Here is a 13,416-nt window from a genome sequence, read left to right on the forward strand (position 1 = left end):
GGGCAACTACAGTACCCTGAAAGATTATCAAAATTAGGGTTATTCACTTTAGAAAAAAGACGACTGAGGGGAGATCTAATTAATATGTATAAATATATCAGGGGTCAGTACAGAGATCTATCCCATCAGCTATTTATCCCCAGGACTGTGACTGTGACGAGGGGACATCCTCTGCGTCTGGAGGAAAGAAGGTTTGTACACAAACATAGAAGAGGATTCTTTACGGTAAGAGCAGTGAGACTATGGAACTCTCTGCCTGAGGAGGTGGCGATGGTGAGTACAATAAAGGAATTCAAGAGGGGCCTGGATGTGTTTCTAGAGCGTAATAATATTACAGGCTATAGCTACTAGAGAGGGGTCGTTGATCCAGGGAGTTATTCTGATTGGAGTCGGGAAGAAATTTTTTATTCCCCTAAAGTGGAGAAAATTGGCTTCTACCTCACAGGGTTTTTTGCCTTCCTCTGGATCAACTTGCAGGATAACAGGCCGAACTGGGTGGACAAATGTCTTTTTTCGGCCTTATGTACTATGTTACTATGTTACTATGTTACTATAGCTCCTTCCCTGCCTCTAACAACTTCCAGCTAATTTATAGCACTTCCCACCCAGCTAGTTACATAGTCATTCCCCTATCACTGGCCCTGTTGCTACTCTGACATGACCATGGACATGTCATCACAGGACACCACAGCATCTGAGTGGTAAAGACCCCCCTTTCCACAAATTAACCCTTTAACCTCTTCAGGACACATGACGTACCGGTTCGGCATGTTGTCCTGGAACGACACATGACGTACCGGAATGTCATGTGTTTTTCCGATCACCGCTGCCCGGTGGGCGGTGATCGAAACAAGGTGCCTGCTCAAATCATTGAGCAGGCACCTTGGCTAAATGCGCAGTGGGGTCCCGTGACCCCCCACGTGTCGACGATCGCCACAAACCGCAGGTCAATTCAGACCTGCAGTTTGCGGCTTTTACTTGCGGTTGCGGCGGCGGGCGGTGCCATCGGGTCCCCATGCAGCTGTAGGGGGTATCCGATGGCATGGAAGGCAGCATGATGCCTAAGGAAGGCATCACGCTGCCTTCCGGTGACGAGCCTGTGAGATCCAGCCCCCTGGATCTCACAGGCAGGAAGCTGTATGAGTAATACACACATTATTACTCATACAGCCAATGCATTCCAATACAGAAGTATTGGAATACATTGTAAAGGGATTAGACCCACAAAAGTTCAAGTCCCAAAGTGGGACAAAAAATAAAGTGAAAAATAAAGTTTCCCCCCAAAAAAAATTAAACGTTTCAAGTAAAAATAAACAAAAACGTAATTTTCCCCAAATAAAGTAAAAAAAAAAATTGGTAAAAAAAAACGGCTCTATAAACATATCACATGATCTAACCCCTCAGATAAACACCGTAAAAAATAAAAAATAAAAACTGTGCTAAATAAAAAAAATTTTTGTCACCTTACAACACAAAAAGTACAACAGCAAGCGATCAAAAAGGTGTTTGCCCACCAAAATAGTACCAATCTAACTGTCACCTCATCCCGCAAAAAATGAGCCCCTACCTGAGACAATCGCCCAAAAAATAAAAAAAACTATGGCTCAGAATATGGAGACACTAAAAAACTGTTATTGTGTAAAACTTACATAAATAAAAAAAAAAGTATACATATTAGGTATTGCCGAGTCCGTATCGACCGGCTCTATAAAAATATCACATGACCTAACCCTTCAGATGAACACCATAAAAAAATTAAACTGTGCTAAATAAACCATTTTTTGTCACCTTTCATCACAAAAAGTGTAATAGCAAGCGATCAAAAAGTCATATGCACCCCAAAATAGTGCCAATAAAACCGTCATCTCATCCCGCAAAAAATAAGACCCTACCTAAGATAATCGCCCAAAAACTGAAAAAACTATGGCTCTCAGAATATGGAGACACAAAAACATGATTTTTTTTTTGTTTAAAAAATGATATTATTGTGTAAAACTTACATTAAAAAAAGTATACATATTAGGTATCGCCGCGTCCGTATCGACCGGGTCTATAAAAATATCACATGACCTAACCCCTCAGATGAACACCGTAAAAAATGTAAAATAAAAACTGTGCTAAATAAACCATTTTTCGTCACCTTACATCACAAAAAGTGTAATAGCAAGCGATCAAAAAGTCACACGCACCCCAAAATTGTGCCAATAAAACCGTCATCTCATCCCGCAAAAATCATACCCTACCTAAGGTAATCGCTCAAAAACTGAAAAAATTATGACTCTCAGACAATGGAAACACTAAAACATAATTTTTTTGCTTCAAAAATGAAATCATTCTGTAAAACTTACATAAATAAAGAAAAAGTATACATATTAGGTATCGCAGCATCCGTAATAACTTGCTCTATAAAAATATCACATTACCTAAACCCTCAGGTGAATACCGTAAAAAACTAAAAATAAAAACGGTGTAAAAAAAGCCATTTTTTGTCACCTTACATCACAAAAAGTGTAATAGCAAGCGATCAAAAAGTCACACCCCCCCAAAATAGTGGCAATAAAACCGTCATCTCATCCCGCAAAAATCATACCCTACCTAAGGTAATCGCCCAAAAACTGAAAAAATTATGGCTCTCAGACTATGGAAACACTAAAGCATGATATTTTTTGTTAAAAAAAAAAAAGTATACCTATTAGGTATCGCCGCGTCTATTAAAATACCACATGATCTAACCTCTCAGATGAATGTTGTAAATAACAAAAGATAAAAACGGTGCCAAAACAGCTATTTCTTGTTACCTTGCCTCACAAAAAGTGTAATATAGAGCAACCAAAAATCATATGTACCCTAAACTAGTACCAACAAAACTTCCACCCTACCCCGTAGTTTCTACAATGGGGTCACTTTTTTGGAGTTTCTACTCTAGGGGTGCATCAGGGCGGCTTCAAATGGGACATGGTGTCAAAAAAAACAGTCCAGCAAAATCTGCCTTCCAAAAACCGTATGGCATTCCTTTCCTTCTGCGCCCTGCCGTGTGCCCGTACAGCGGTATACGACTACATATGGGGTGTTTCTGTAAACTACAGAATCAGGGCCATAAATATTGAGTTTGGTTTGGCTGTTAACCCTTGCTTTGTAACTGAAAAAAAATTATTAAAATGGAAATTTTTAAATTGTATCTCTATTTTCCATTAATTCTTGTGGAATACCTAAAGGGTTAACAAAGTTTTTAAAATCAGTTTTGAATACCTTGAGGGTGTAGTTTATAGAATGGGGTCATTTTTGGGTGGTTTCTATTATGTAAGCCTCGCAAAGTGACTTCAGACCTGAACTGGTCCCTAAAAATTGGGTTTTTGAAAATTTCAGAAAAATTTCAAGATTTGCTTCTAAACTTCTAAGCCTTGTCACATCCCCAAAAAATTAAATATCATTCCCAAAATGATCCAAACATAAAGTAGACATATGGGGAATGTAAAGTAATAACTATTTTTGGAGGTTTTACTATGTATTATAGAAGTAGAGAAATTGAAACTTGGAAATTTGCATTTTTTTTTTTTTTACAAATTTTGGGTAAATTTGGTATTTTTTTATAAATAAAAATTAATTTTTTTGACTTCATTTTACCAGTGTCATGAAGTACAATATGTGACGAAAAAACAATCTCAGAATGGGCTGGATAAGTCAAAGCAATTTAAAGTTATCACCAATTCAATTGACACTGGTCAGATTTGCAAAAAATGGCCTGCTCCTTAAGGTGAAATAACCCTTAAGGGGTTAAGGATCTCCACTGTACATGTACAGTGGAAGTCCGGTACACAAACATGGGGTCCCCATAGCCACCGGGTTTCTGATATTTTAAATAGCAGAGACCCCGGCACATATATGCGATCAGCCATAAAGCTGATCACATACATTTTTCCCTTTCAGATGCCGTGGTCAAATGTGACGACAGCATCTGCGCAGTCTGGAAGCGGAAGTCGGCAGAGATCGGGGAACCTGTTACCGTACCTTGTGCTAATAGGCTGAAACCTCAAGCAGGCTTCAGAGCCTATTAGATGACTATACCAATACAGGCCACTAGGTGGCAGCATTGTATTGGTATAGTGTAAATGAAGTGTTCAATAATGTCTATTTAGACATCAATGAACACAATAGGCAATCTAATGATTGCTAGTTATTTTCACCCAAGGTGACTTAAACACAGTAAAAAAAATAAGTAAAAAAAAGTTTTTACAAATATAAAAAAAAATAATAATAACCCCCCTTTCCTTAAAATAAAAATAAAAATATTTAAACAATAAAATAAAACATCATGGGCATCGCCGCATGCAAAAATGGCCATACAATTAAAATATAACAATATTAATGACATACGGCAAATGGCCTAACAGAAGAAAATAAAAACAGCTAATTTGCCTACTTCAACTACACAAAAAATTTTTGGATAAAAAGGGATCAAAAAGTCGTACACACTTCAAATTGGTATCACTGAAAAGATCAGATTGTCCCGCAAAAAATGGCCCGTACACATAACTACAAAAAAGTTATAGGGGTCAGAATATGTTTATAAAAAAATACATATTTTCCACATAGGTTTAAATATTTTTTTTGTTATATTAAAACGCTAAAAAAAATATACAAGTGTGGTATCACTGTAACCATACTGACCTGTAGAATGAAGATAACATGTAGATTTTACCGCATAGTGTACAGAATACAGTTTTTTCCCAATTCTACCCCATTTAGATTTTTTTTTACCGCTTTCTACAGCATAGTATGCAACCGTAAATGGTGCCATTAGAAAGTAAGACTTTTCTTGCAAAAAAAAGCCCTTCTAAGGCTATGTGTATGGAAAATTAAAAAAGCTAGGACCTTAAGGGGTTAAAATAAAAATAACAAATAAAATAAAAAAACATCATAGGCATTGCTGCATCCAAAAAGGCCTGCACTGAAAATATAACAATATTCATCCCATATGGCAAACAGCGTGAAAAAAACAAAAATGACTTTTTTGTGATTTTTTTTTTTGCCACTTTACCTCCCCTAAAAATTTTATAAAAAGTGATCAAAGAGTCACAGACAAAATGATATCACTGAAAAGTACAGATCGTCCTGCAAAAAAGTTAGTTCTCACACAGGTCTATGGACATAAATATATAAAAGTAAAAAAAATAAATAAAATTTTGCAAAGTTTTTGTCTTTTTTTCAGTTTTAAAACACAAGTAAAACTATACAAGTGTGCATACATATTGTTATCATACTCATCTGAAGAATGAAGGTAATAGGACAATTTTACTGCACAGAGAATGCCATAAAAACAAAACCCATAAAACGTTGGCGGAATTGCGTTTTTTTCCAGTTCCACCTCATTTTGAAGTTTTTTACCTGCTCCCGGCTACATAAAATGCTATATTATATGGTATAATTAGAAAGAACAACTTTTTGTCACAAGCACTATCTCTGGCTGTGACCTTCCGTCATTGCTTGTTCGGCACTCCTCGCTGAAGTTCCGTTCCTGTGTCATTTGTGGTTCTTTATGGGTTTACTCCCCTGTGTGCCTATTAGGAGTTAATCCTCTGTCTGCTCCATGGGTGTGGTCTCTCTGCTGCACCCATGGAACTTGTATATAAGGCCTCATGCACACGACCGTTGTGTGCACCCGTGGCCGTTGTGCCGTTTTCCGTTTTTTTTCGCGGACCCTTTGACTTTCAATGGATCCGTGGAAAAATCGGAAAATGCACCGTTTTGCAGCCGCATCCGTGCTCAGTGTTTCCTGGCAGTGAAAAAAATATGACCTGTCCTATTTTTTTCACGGCCAACGGTTCACGGACCCATTCAAGTCAATGGGTCCGTGAAAGAACACGGATGCACACAAGATTGGCATCCGTGTCCGTGATCCGTGGCCGTAGGTTAGTTTTTATACAGACGGATCCGAAGATCCGTCTGCATAAAAGCTTTTTCAAAGCTGAGTTTTCACTTCGTGAAAACTCAGAACCGACAGTATATTCTAACACAGAAGCGTTCCCATGGTGATGGGGACGCTTCTAGTTAGAATACACTACAAACTGTGTACAAGACTGCCCCCTGCTGCCTGGCAGCACCCGATCTCTTACAGGGGGCCGTGATCAGCACAATTAACCCCTTCAGGTGCGGCACCTGAAGGGGTTAATTGTGCGGATCACGGCTCCCTGTAAGAGATCAGGGCTGCCAGGCAGCAGGGGGCAGACCCTCCCCCCCCTCCCCAGTTTGAATATCATTGGTGGCCAGTGCGGCCCCCCCCCTCTATTGTAATAATAGGTTGGTGGCCAGTGCGGCCCCCCCTCCCTCTATTCTAATAATTCGTTGGTGGCACAGTGTGCGCCCCCCCCTCCCTCCCTCTATTGTAATAATTCGTTGGTGGCACAGTGTGCGCCCCCCATCGGCCCCCCCTCCCTCTATAGCATTAACAACATTGGTGGCCAGTGTGCGGCCTCCCATCTTCCCCCCCCCTCATCATTGGTGGCAGCGGAGTTCCGATCGGAGTCCCAGTTTAATCGCTGGGGCTCCGATCGGTAACCATGGCAACCAGGACGCTACTACAGTCCTGGTTGCCATGGTTACTTAGCAATAGTACAATAGTAGAAGATTCATACTTACCTGCTGCTGGCTGCTGCGATGTTCGTGTCCGGCCGGGAGCTCCACCTACTGGTACGTGACAGGTCTGTGCGGCGCATTGCTAAATGAACTGTCACTTACCAGTAGGAGGAGCTCCCGGCCGGACACGAACATCGCAGCTCCCAGGTAAGTATGAATCTTTTACTATTGTACTATTGCTAGTAACCCGCTGCCACCAATGATCGGGGGGGGGGGGAGATGGGAGGCCGCACACTGGCCACCAATGTTGTTAATGCTATAGAGGGAGGGGGGCCAATGGGGGGCGCACACTGTGCTACCAACGATTTATTACAATAGAGGGAGGAAGGGGGGAGGGCGCACACTGTGCCACCAACGAATTATTACAATAGAGGGAGGAAGGGGGGGCGGGGGGGCACACTGTGCCACCAACAAATTATTACAATAGAGGGAGGAAGGGGGGGGGCCGCACTGGCCACCAATGATATTCAAACTGGGGAGGGGGGGGGTCTGCCCCCTGCTGCCTGGCAGCCCTGATCTCTTACAGGGGGATATGATAGTACAATTAACCCCGAGTGCTGATCACGGCCCCCTGTAAGAGATCGGATGCTGCTAGGCAGCAGGGGGCAGTCATGTACACAGTTTGTAGTATATTCTAACTAGAAGCGTCCCCATCACCATGGGAACGCCTCTGTGTTAGAATATACTGTCGGAAATGAGGTTTCACGATCTAACTCATATCCGACAGTATATTCTAACATAGAGGCGTTCCCATGGTGATGGGGACGCTTCAAGTTAAAATATACCATCGGATTGGAGAAAACTCCAATCCGATGGTATAAAAGGGACTCCAGACTTTACATCGAAAGTCAATGGGGACGGATCCGTTTGAAATGGCACCATATTGTGTCAACGTCAAACGGATCCGTCCCCATTGACTTGCATTGTAATTCAGGACGGATCCGTTTGGCTCCGCACGGCCAGGCGGACACCAAAACGACTTTTTTTTCATGTCCGTGGATCCTCCAAAAATCAAGGAAGACCCACGGACGAAAAAGCGGTCACGGATCACGGGAAAACGGAACCCCGTTTTGCGGACCGCAAAAAAATACGGTCGTGTGCATGAGGCCTAAGGCTGAGGTTTCCTCAGTTCTGGGTCAGCTCTCCTGGTGTGTGTTGTCTTGTCCTGCTCCTGGTTTGTACTCTCTCTCTCCCATGCTGCTGACCCATGGGATCCGTGTCTGTCTGTCTGTGCTCTGTGGGTTTCCCTACTTGTTCATTTGCGTCCTTTTTCCCGTCCTCTTTCCTGTCTTTCTGTTATCTGTTCTGCCTGTTATGTTTTAGTTACTTTGTGTGAATTCATATGTCTGTGTTTAGCAAGCCTTTGTAGCAGAGTGGCATGACAAGGCCATGCAGTTTACTACTGGTGGAGCAAGTCCTTCTCTGCTCATTGCCACTCCTGCTCCCTTGCGTGAACTCCTGTTTGTATTATTAGTTGCCCTGTTTTGTATTCATATGTCTGTGTTCAGCAAGCCTTTGCAGCAGAGTGGCATGACAAGGCCATGCAGTTTACTACTGGTGGAGCAAGTCCTTCTCTGCTCATTGCCACTCCTGCTCCCTTGCTTGAACTCCTGCTTGTGTTATTATTTGCCCTGTTTTGTATTTACCTGTCTGTTATTTATGCCTATGTGCCGTCGGTACCTTCTGGTACCTGTTGTCCATTCGTTCCTGCTGTCACTGTCTAGTTCACGCTCCAGAGTGGACCCTGGCAACTTCCTGCGGCAAAGTCTAACCCTACCATCTAGGGCTCTAGTGAACACCAGGAGTTGCTTAGTCACGCCCCTCTGGAGTATTACTAAACAGTGGCGCAGTGGGAGTTTTCTCCCACTGTGCTGACGGTACATAGAGCTCATGTTTTCTCTGTGCTGGCTTTCATGTTTTTGTTTGTGCAATAAACTCTTATGTGTCTGTACCTGATTTTCGTTTATTGCTTGACGACGCGGTGGTCTCTCCTGGGACCTCCAACTTGTGACACTTTTTATACAAAAAACAAGCCCTTATATGGCTGTGTGAATCAAAAAATAAAAAAAGTTATGGCTCTGGGAAGACAGAGAGTGAATAAATGGTCATTAAAAACGGGAACATTGTAAAAAAAAAAATTGGGGACAGTGTAAAAAAAGGGCTATTCACTGGAAAAAATTATAGTAATAAAATAATTCTCATCTCATCCACTTGCACACTTACCCTGGGTTCACACCTGAGCGTTCTGAAAGGAGCGCTCTGTATGTGCGATTGTACGGGCGTTTACAATCGTGCATACAGAGACACGCGAACACACATTGTCGCGCGTTCCCGAAAGTCTATGTACGGGAACGCGCGACAAAACGCCCCAAAGACGCTCAAGTACTTGTTTGAGCGTCGGGCGTTTTACAGCGCGATCGTACGCGCTGTAAAACGCCCAGGTGAGAACCATTCCCATAGGGAAGCATTGGTTTCTCCTTGTTGTGCGTTTTACAGCGCGTAGGAACGCGCTGTAAAACGCTCAGGTGTGAACTGGGTGTCAGGGACACCTACTCGTTACTAGAGGCAGCAGGACCTGAAGCACACATCGTTGTGACGCCACTTGATGTGACGTCACGATGCTGGGAGCTTCAGATTCTATTGCCTCCAGTAAGGAGCGAGTGTCCCTAAGGCTCAATTCACACCTGAGCGTTTTACAGCGCGTTCCTACGCGCTGTAAAACGCTCAACAAGGAGAAACCAATGCTTCCCTATGGGAATGGTTCTCACCTGGGCGTTTTACAGCGCGTACGATCGCGCTGTAAAACGCCCGACGCTCACACAAGTTCTGTAGCGTTTTTTTGGGCGCTTGTCGCGCGTTCCCGTACTATAGACTTTCGGGAACGCGCGACACTGTGTGCACGCTTGTCTCTGTATGCGCGCTTGTAAACGTCCGTACAATCGCGCATACAGAGCGCTCCTTTCAGAACGCTCAGGTGTGAATTGAGCCTAAGCGTGCAAGTGGATAAGATGAGTATTATTTATATACAGGGGCAACTACAGTATATGGGTTATTATAGATACTGGGTGCACGAAGGGCACAAATATGTATGCAGGGAGCACTAGAGGGACTTTTATATACACTGAGGGCAATGCAGGTATTTTTTAAAGGCCTATAAAATACCCTGACATGAAAAACTGCCAGTAAATAGTCCTTATTTTTCACAGTTTTGTTATGTAAATGTAGCCTTAGCAAGGCAGAGTTTTATGACTTGTCAATTGATCCCTGATAAATCTTGAAAGATCTCATTGTCATGAAATCATTAATGCTATTCACTTAGTCTTAGTGCTTTCAAAGGAACACTGGATGTAGAAAATGCAAAAATAGAATAAAAATATCCCAGCAATTCCTCCCTTCATTCCTTCCTTTTAGGGCCCATTCATATGACCGTATTTGTCTGCCCACATCTGTTCTGCAATTTTGTGGATCGGATATGGACCTATTAATTTTTAATATGGCTTCAAAAGATGCGGACAGCACACAGTTTTGCGGCCCTGCCGAACATGTCTTGTTCTTGTCCGTTTTCGCAGACAAGAATAGGCATTTCTGTCGTAGGGAAGGACGTTCCGAACCGCAAAATGTGGAAGGCACACGGCCAGTATCAATATTTTGTGGATCCGCAATTTGCCATCAACAAAAACGAACACGGTCGTTTCGAATGGACCCTTAATCCTATCTTGTCCCAAAAGATCAGTCATGTCTCCTTTCCTCCTCCTCACAATCCTGTAACTGGCTTTAAAAGGAATGTTTCACTGAAATTGTTTCTGACAGTTAAAACCAGATAGTTATACATAAAAAAATAAAAAAATTGAATGTGTTTTTATTTTCTAATTGTAGATTATTATTTTTTTCTTATTATATTTCCTGAACATAATAATAAACATAATGCCTGAGCATTTCCTAACAGCATTTATGCAATGACTGTCCCGCAGGGATAGCTCGTCAGTAATAAAAATATGTAGAACCCCTTTAAGCCTCTTCCCGTAGCAATCTGGTTAGGGGAGGTAGGGAGCCCATTGTAACTCTATTTTAGCCAGAAGTGGCCATGCCTACTATGATGTTCAAATATGTTAAAGGGGTTTTCTAAGATTTTGATAATAGACTATCCTCAGGATAGGATCCAACACCTGGAACCCCGACCGATCTGCTGTTTGTGGAGGCCGTGACCTCCTCACAGCTTACCAAGCACAACGCTGTCCATTGGTTGTGCTTGGTATTGCAGCTCAGCTCCATTTATTTGAAGAAAGAGGCCATACTGCTCACCGGAGCACCACAATCTCTTCAAGAAGCTGTCGATGCCAATCTGATATTGATGACCCATATTGAGCATAGGCCATTAATATCAAAATCTCTGCCCAATAATAATTGCATCATAGCTAATTGAAGAACTCATAGTTAATTGCATAATATTATAGCAGACAGTACAGTCGCCCCACATATACAAGGAAGAGTGGATCGGAAAGAGTTAAGAACGGTTTAGCTTGACAATATTAAAAGTATTATTTTTCCTTTGAGACAATGACATACATTCAAAGCCTAAAGCCAGTTACCTAACCTTAGAAAAGTCATTTTATTTCCCTGTGCATGAAATAAAACTGCTTTTTATTCTATGACGAACATTCCTTTGTATTCTGACAGCCCAATATAACTGAGTTAATATTACAAATTATTATTATCTCCAGGCAACAAGGCACCTTGTAAAAAGGTCACATTGATGCCTGTAATGTTGGTGACATGATACATTAAGATTCCCATAGTTTCAAGCTGAACTGTTAGATTATCTGTCCGATGGCAGCGGCTTCCTATGCACCTGAAAAATAGTTTTGATGTTTTCGCATAGTTATTAATTGTTCTTGCTCTTCCTAGAATGTCATTATTATAAAACATCATATAATCATAAAAAAAACATGAAATCTCAAATTTTCTATAGTCAATCAAACAGATTAGGAATAGGAATTAATATGTATGCTATCACAACGGAAATAATCAGTGTATAATCTATTCTGTCCATTAGATGGGAAATGCAATGTAGGGATATTTCCCGGACAATATAGGATTAATTACATTTTGAATTATATGCAATTTCAGCAGTTTGTTTACTTCATAAAGTAGAATATTGCACTATGTGCAAGGATACGTGATAAATATATGAAGGCTGTCGCTTTGACAGCTCGTACCCTCACTGATGAGGAGAATGGGAGTCCTCATGTTTTCTGTGGGAGTGGTGGTGCTCTTGGTGAACATTGCTCCATTTGTTTCTATGGGACTGTCACGTATAGCACTGGTCTATCTCTTTCAGTCCAATAGAAGTAAATGGAGTAACACGTGCAACTAACCATTCTGATATAGGTCTCTGGGACCCATGTTCTTGTGATAAATGAGGTAGGTTATAAATGCTGTTAATGGGAAAACTTCTTTAGATCATGTACTCCCCTCTACCCCACACCTCCCTCCTATCTCTGTCTAGTCTTTGTCAGTCTTTTGTGGACTATTGTTAAATTGGTCTACTTGCCTTCTTTCATGTATGTGATATTGGGTTAGCATTATAACTTTCTTGTGTGTAAGCTAATTAAAGGGGTTATCTGAAACTAAAAGATTTCAGCCCTATATGCCCGGGCCCCTCACACTAAATGTACTTACTTAGCTCCCTACTCCCTGCGCCACTCCTGGTCCCCATACTACCACCGCTGCTTCCCCTCATGCGCAGATAAAAACATCCGGCATCGGGTGGAAGAAGCCAATGGCAGGCAGGGACGGGGACAAGCCTCCCTAGCATCATGAGTGATGCTAGGCAGGCTCATGCCGTCCCTGCCTGCCATTGGCTGCTTATCCCTGACACCGGATGTTTTCATCTGTGCATGGGGAGAAACAGCAGTGGCGGTGTGGGGACCAGAAGCGGAACAGGGAGTAGGGAGCTAAGTAAGTACATTCAGTGTGATTGGCCCGGGCATATGGGGGACATCTTTTAGTCTCAGATAAGCCCTTTAATTTATCAATATTTTTTCAATAAAAACAATTTGAACTATAAAGGGTTGTCAATGTTTAAAAAATTGACTGCCTATTGTAAGATATGCCGTTACTTTTTAATTGGTTAGGGTCCATCCCCCAGATCTATTGACAGGCTGCTTTGTTTGTCCAGAGGTTTATCTGTGCACAAGACTAAAGGCCACTTTTAGTGTTGAGTGAATCGAAGCATCTGAAGTGGACTTCAATCTCGATGTCAGGAAAAATTTGATTCATTGCAAAGCCAAATTTCCTCATGGTAAGGCCCCTTTCACACGGGCGAGATTTCCGTGCGGGTGCAATGCGTGAGGTGAACGCATTGCACCCGAACTGAATCCGGACCCATTCATTTCCATGGGGCTGTGCACATGAGCAGTGATTTTCACGCATCACTTGTGCGTTGCGTGAAAATCGCAGCATGCTCTATTTTGTGCGTTTTTCACGCAACGCAGGCCCCATAGAAGTGAATGGGGCTGCGTGAAAATCGCAAGCAAGTGTGGATGCAGTGCGATTTTCACGCACGGTTGCTAGGACACGATCGGGATGGGGACCCGATCATTATTTTCCCTTATAACATGGTTATAAGGGAAAATAATAGCATTCTTAATACAGAACAATAGGGCTGGAGGGGTTAAAAAAATAAAATTAAAAATGTAATTCACCTTAATCCACTTGTTCGCGCAGCCCGGCTTCTCTTCTGTCTTCATCTTTGCTGTGCACAGGAAAAGGACCTGTGGTGAC

The sequence above is a fragment of the Bufo bufo genome, chromosome 3, assembly GCF_905171765.1.
Source record: "Bufo bufo chromosome 3, aBufBuf1.1, whole genome shotgun sequence".
Classification (NCBI taxonomy): Eukaryota; Metazoa; Chordata; class Amphibia; order Anura; family Bufonidae; genus Bufo; species Bufo bufo.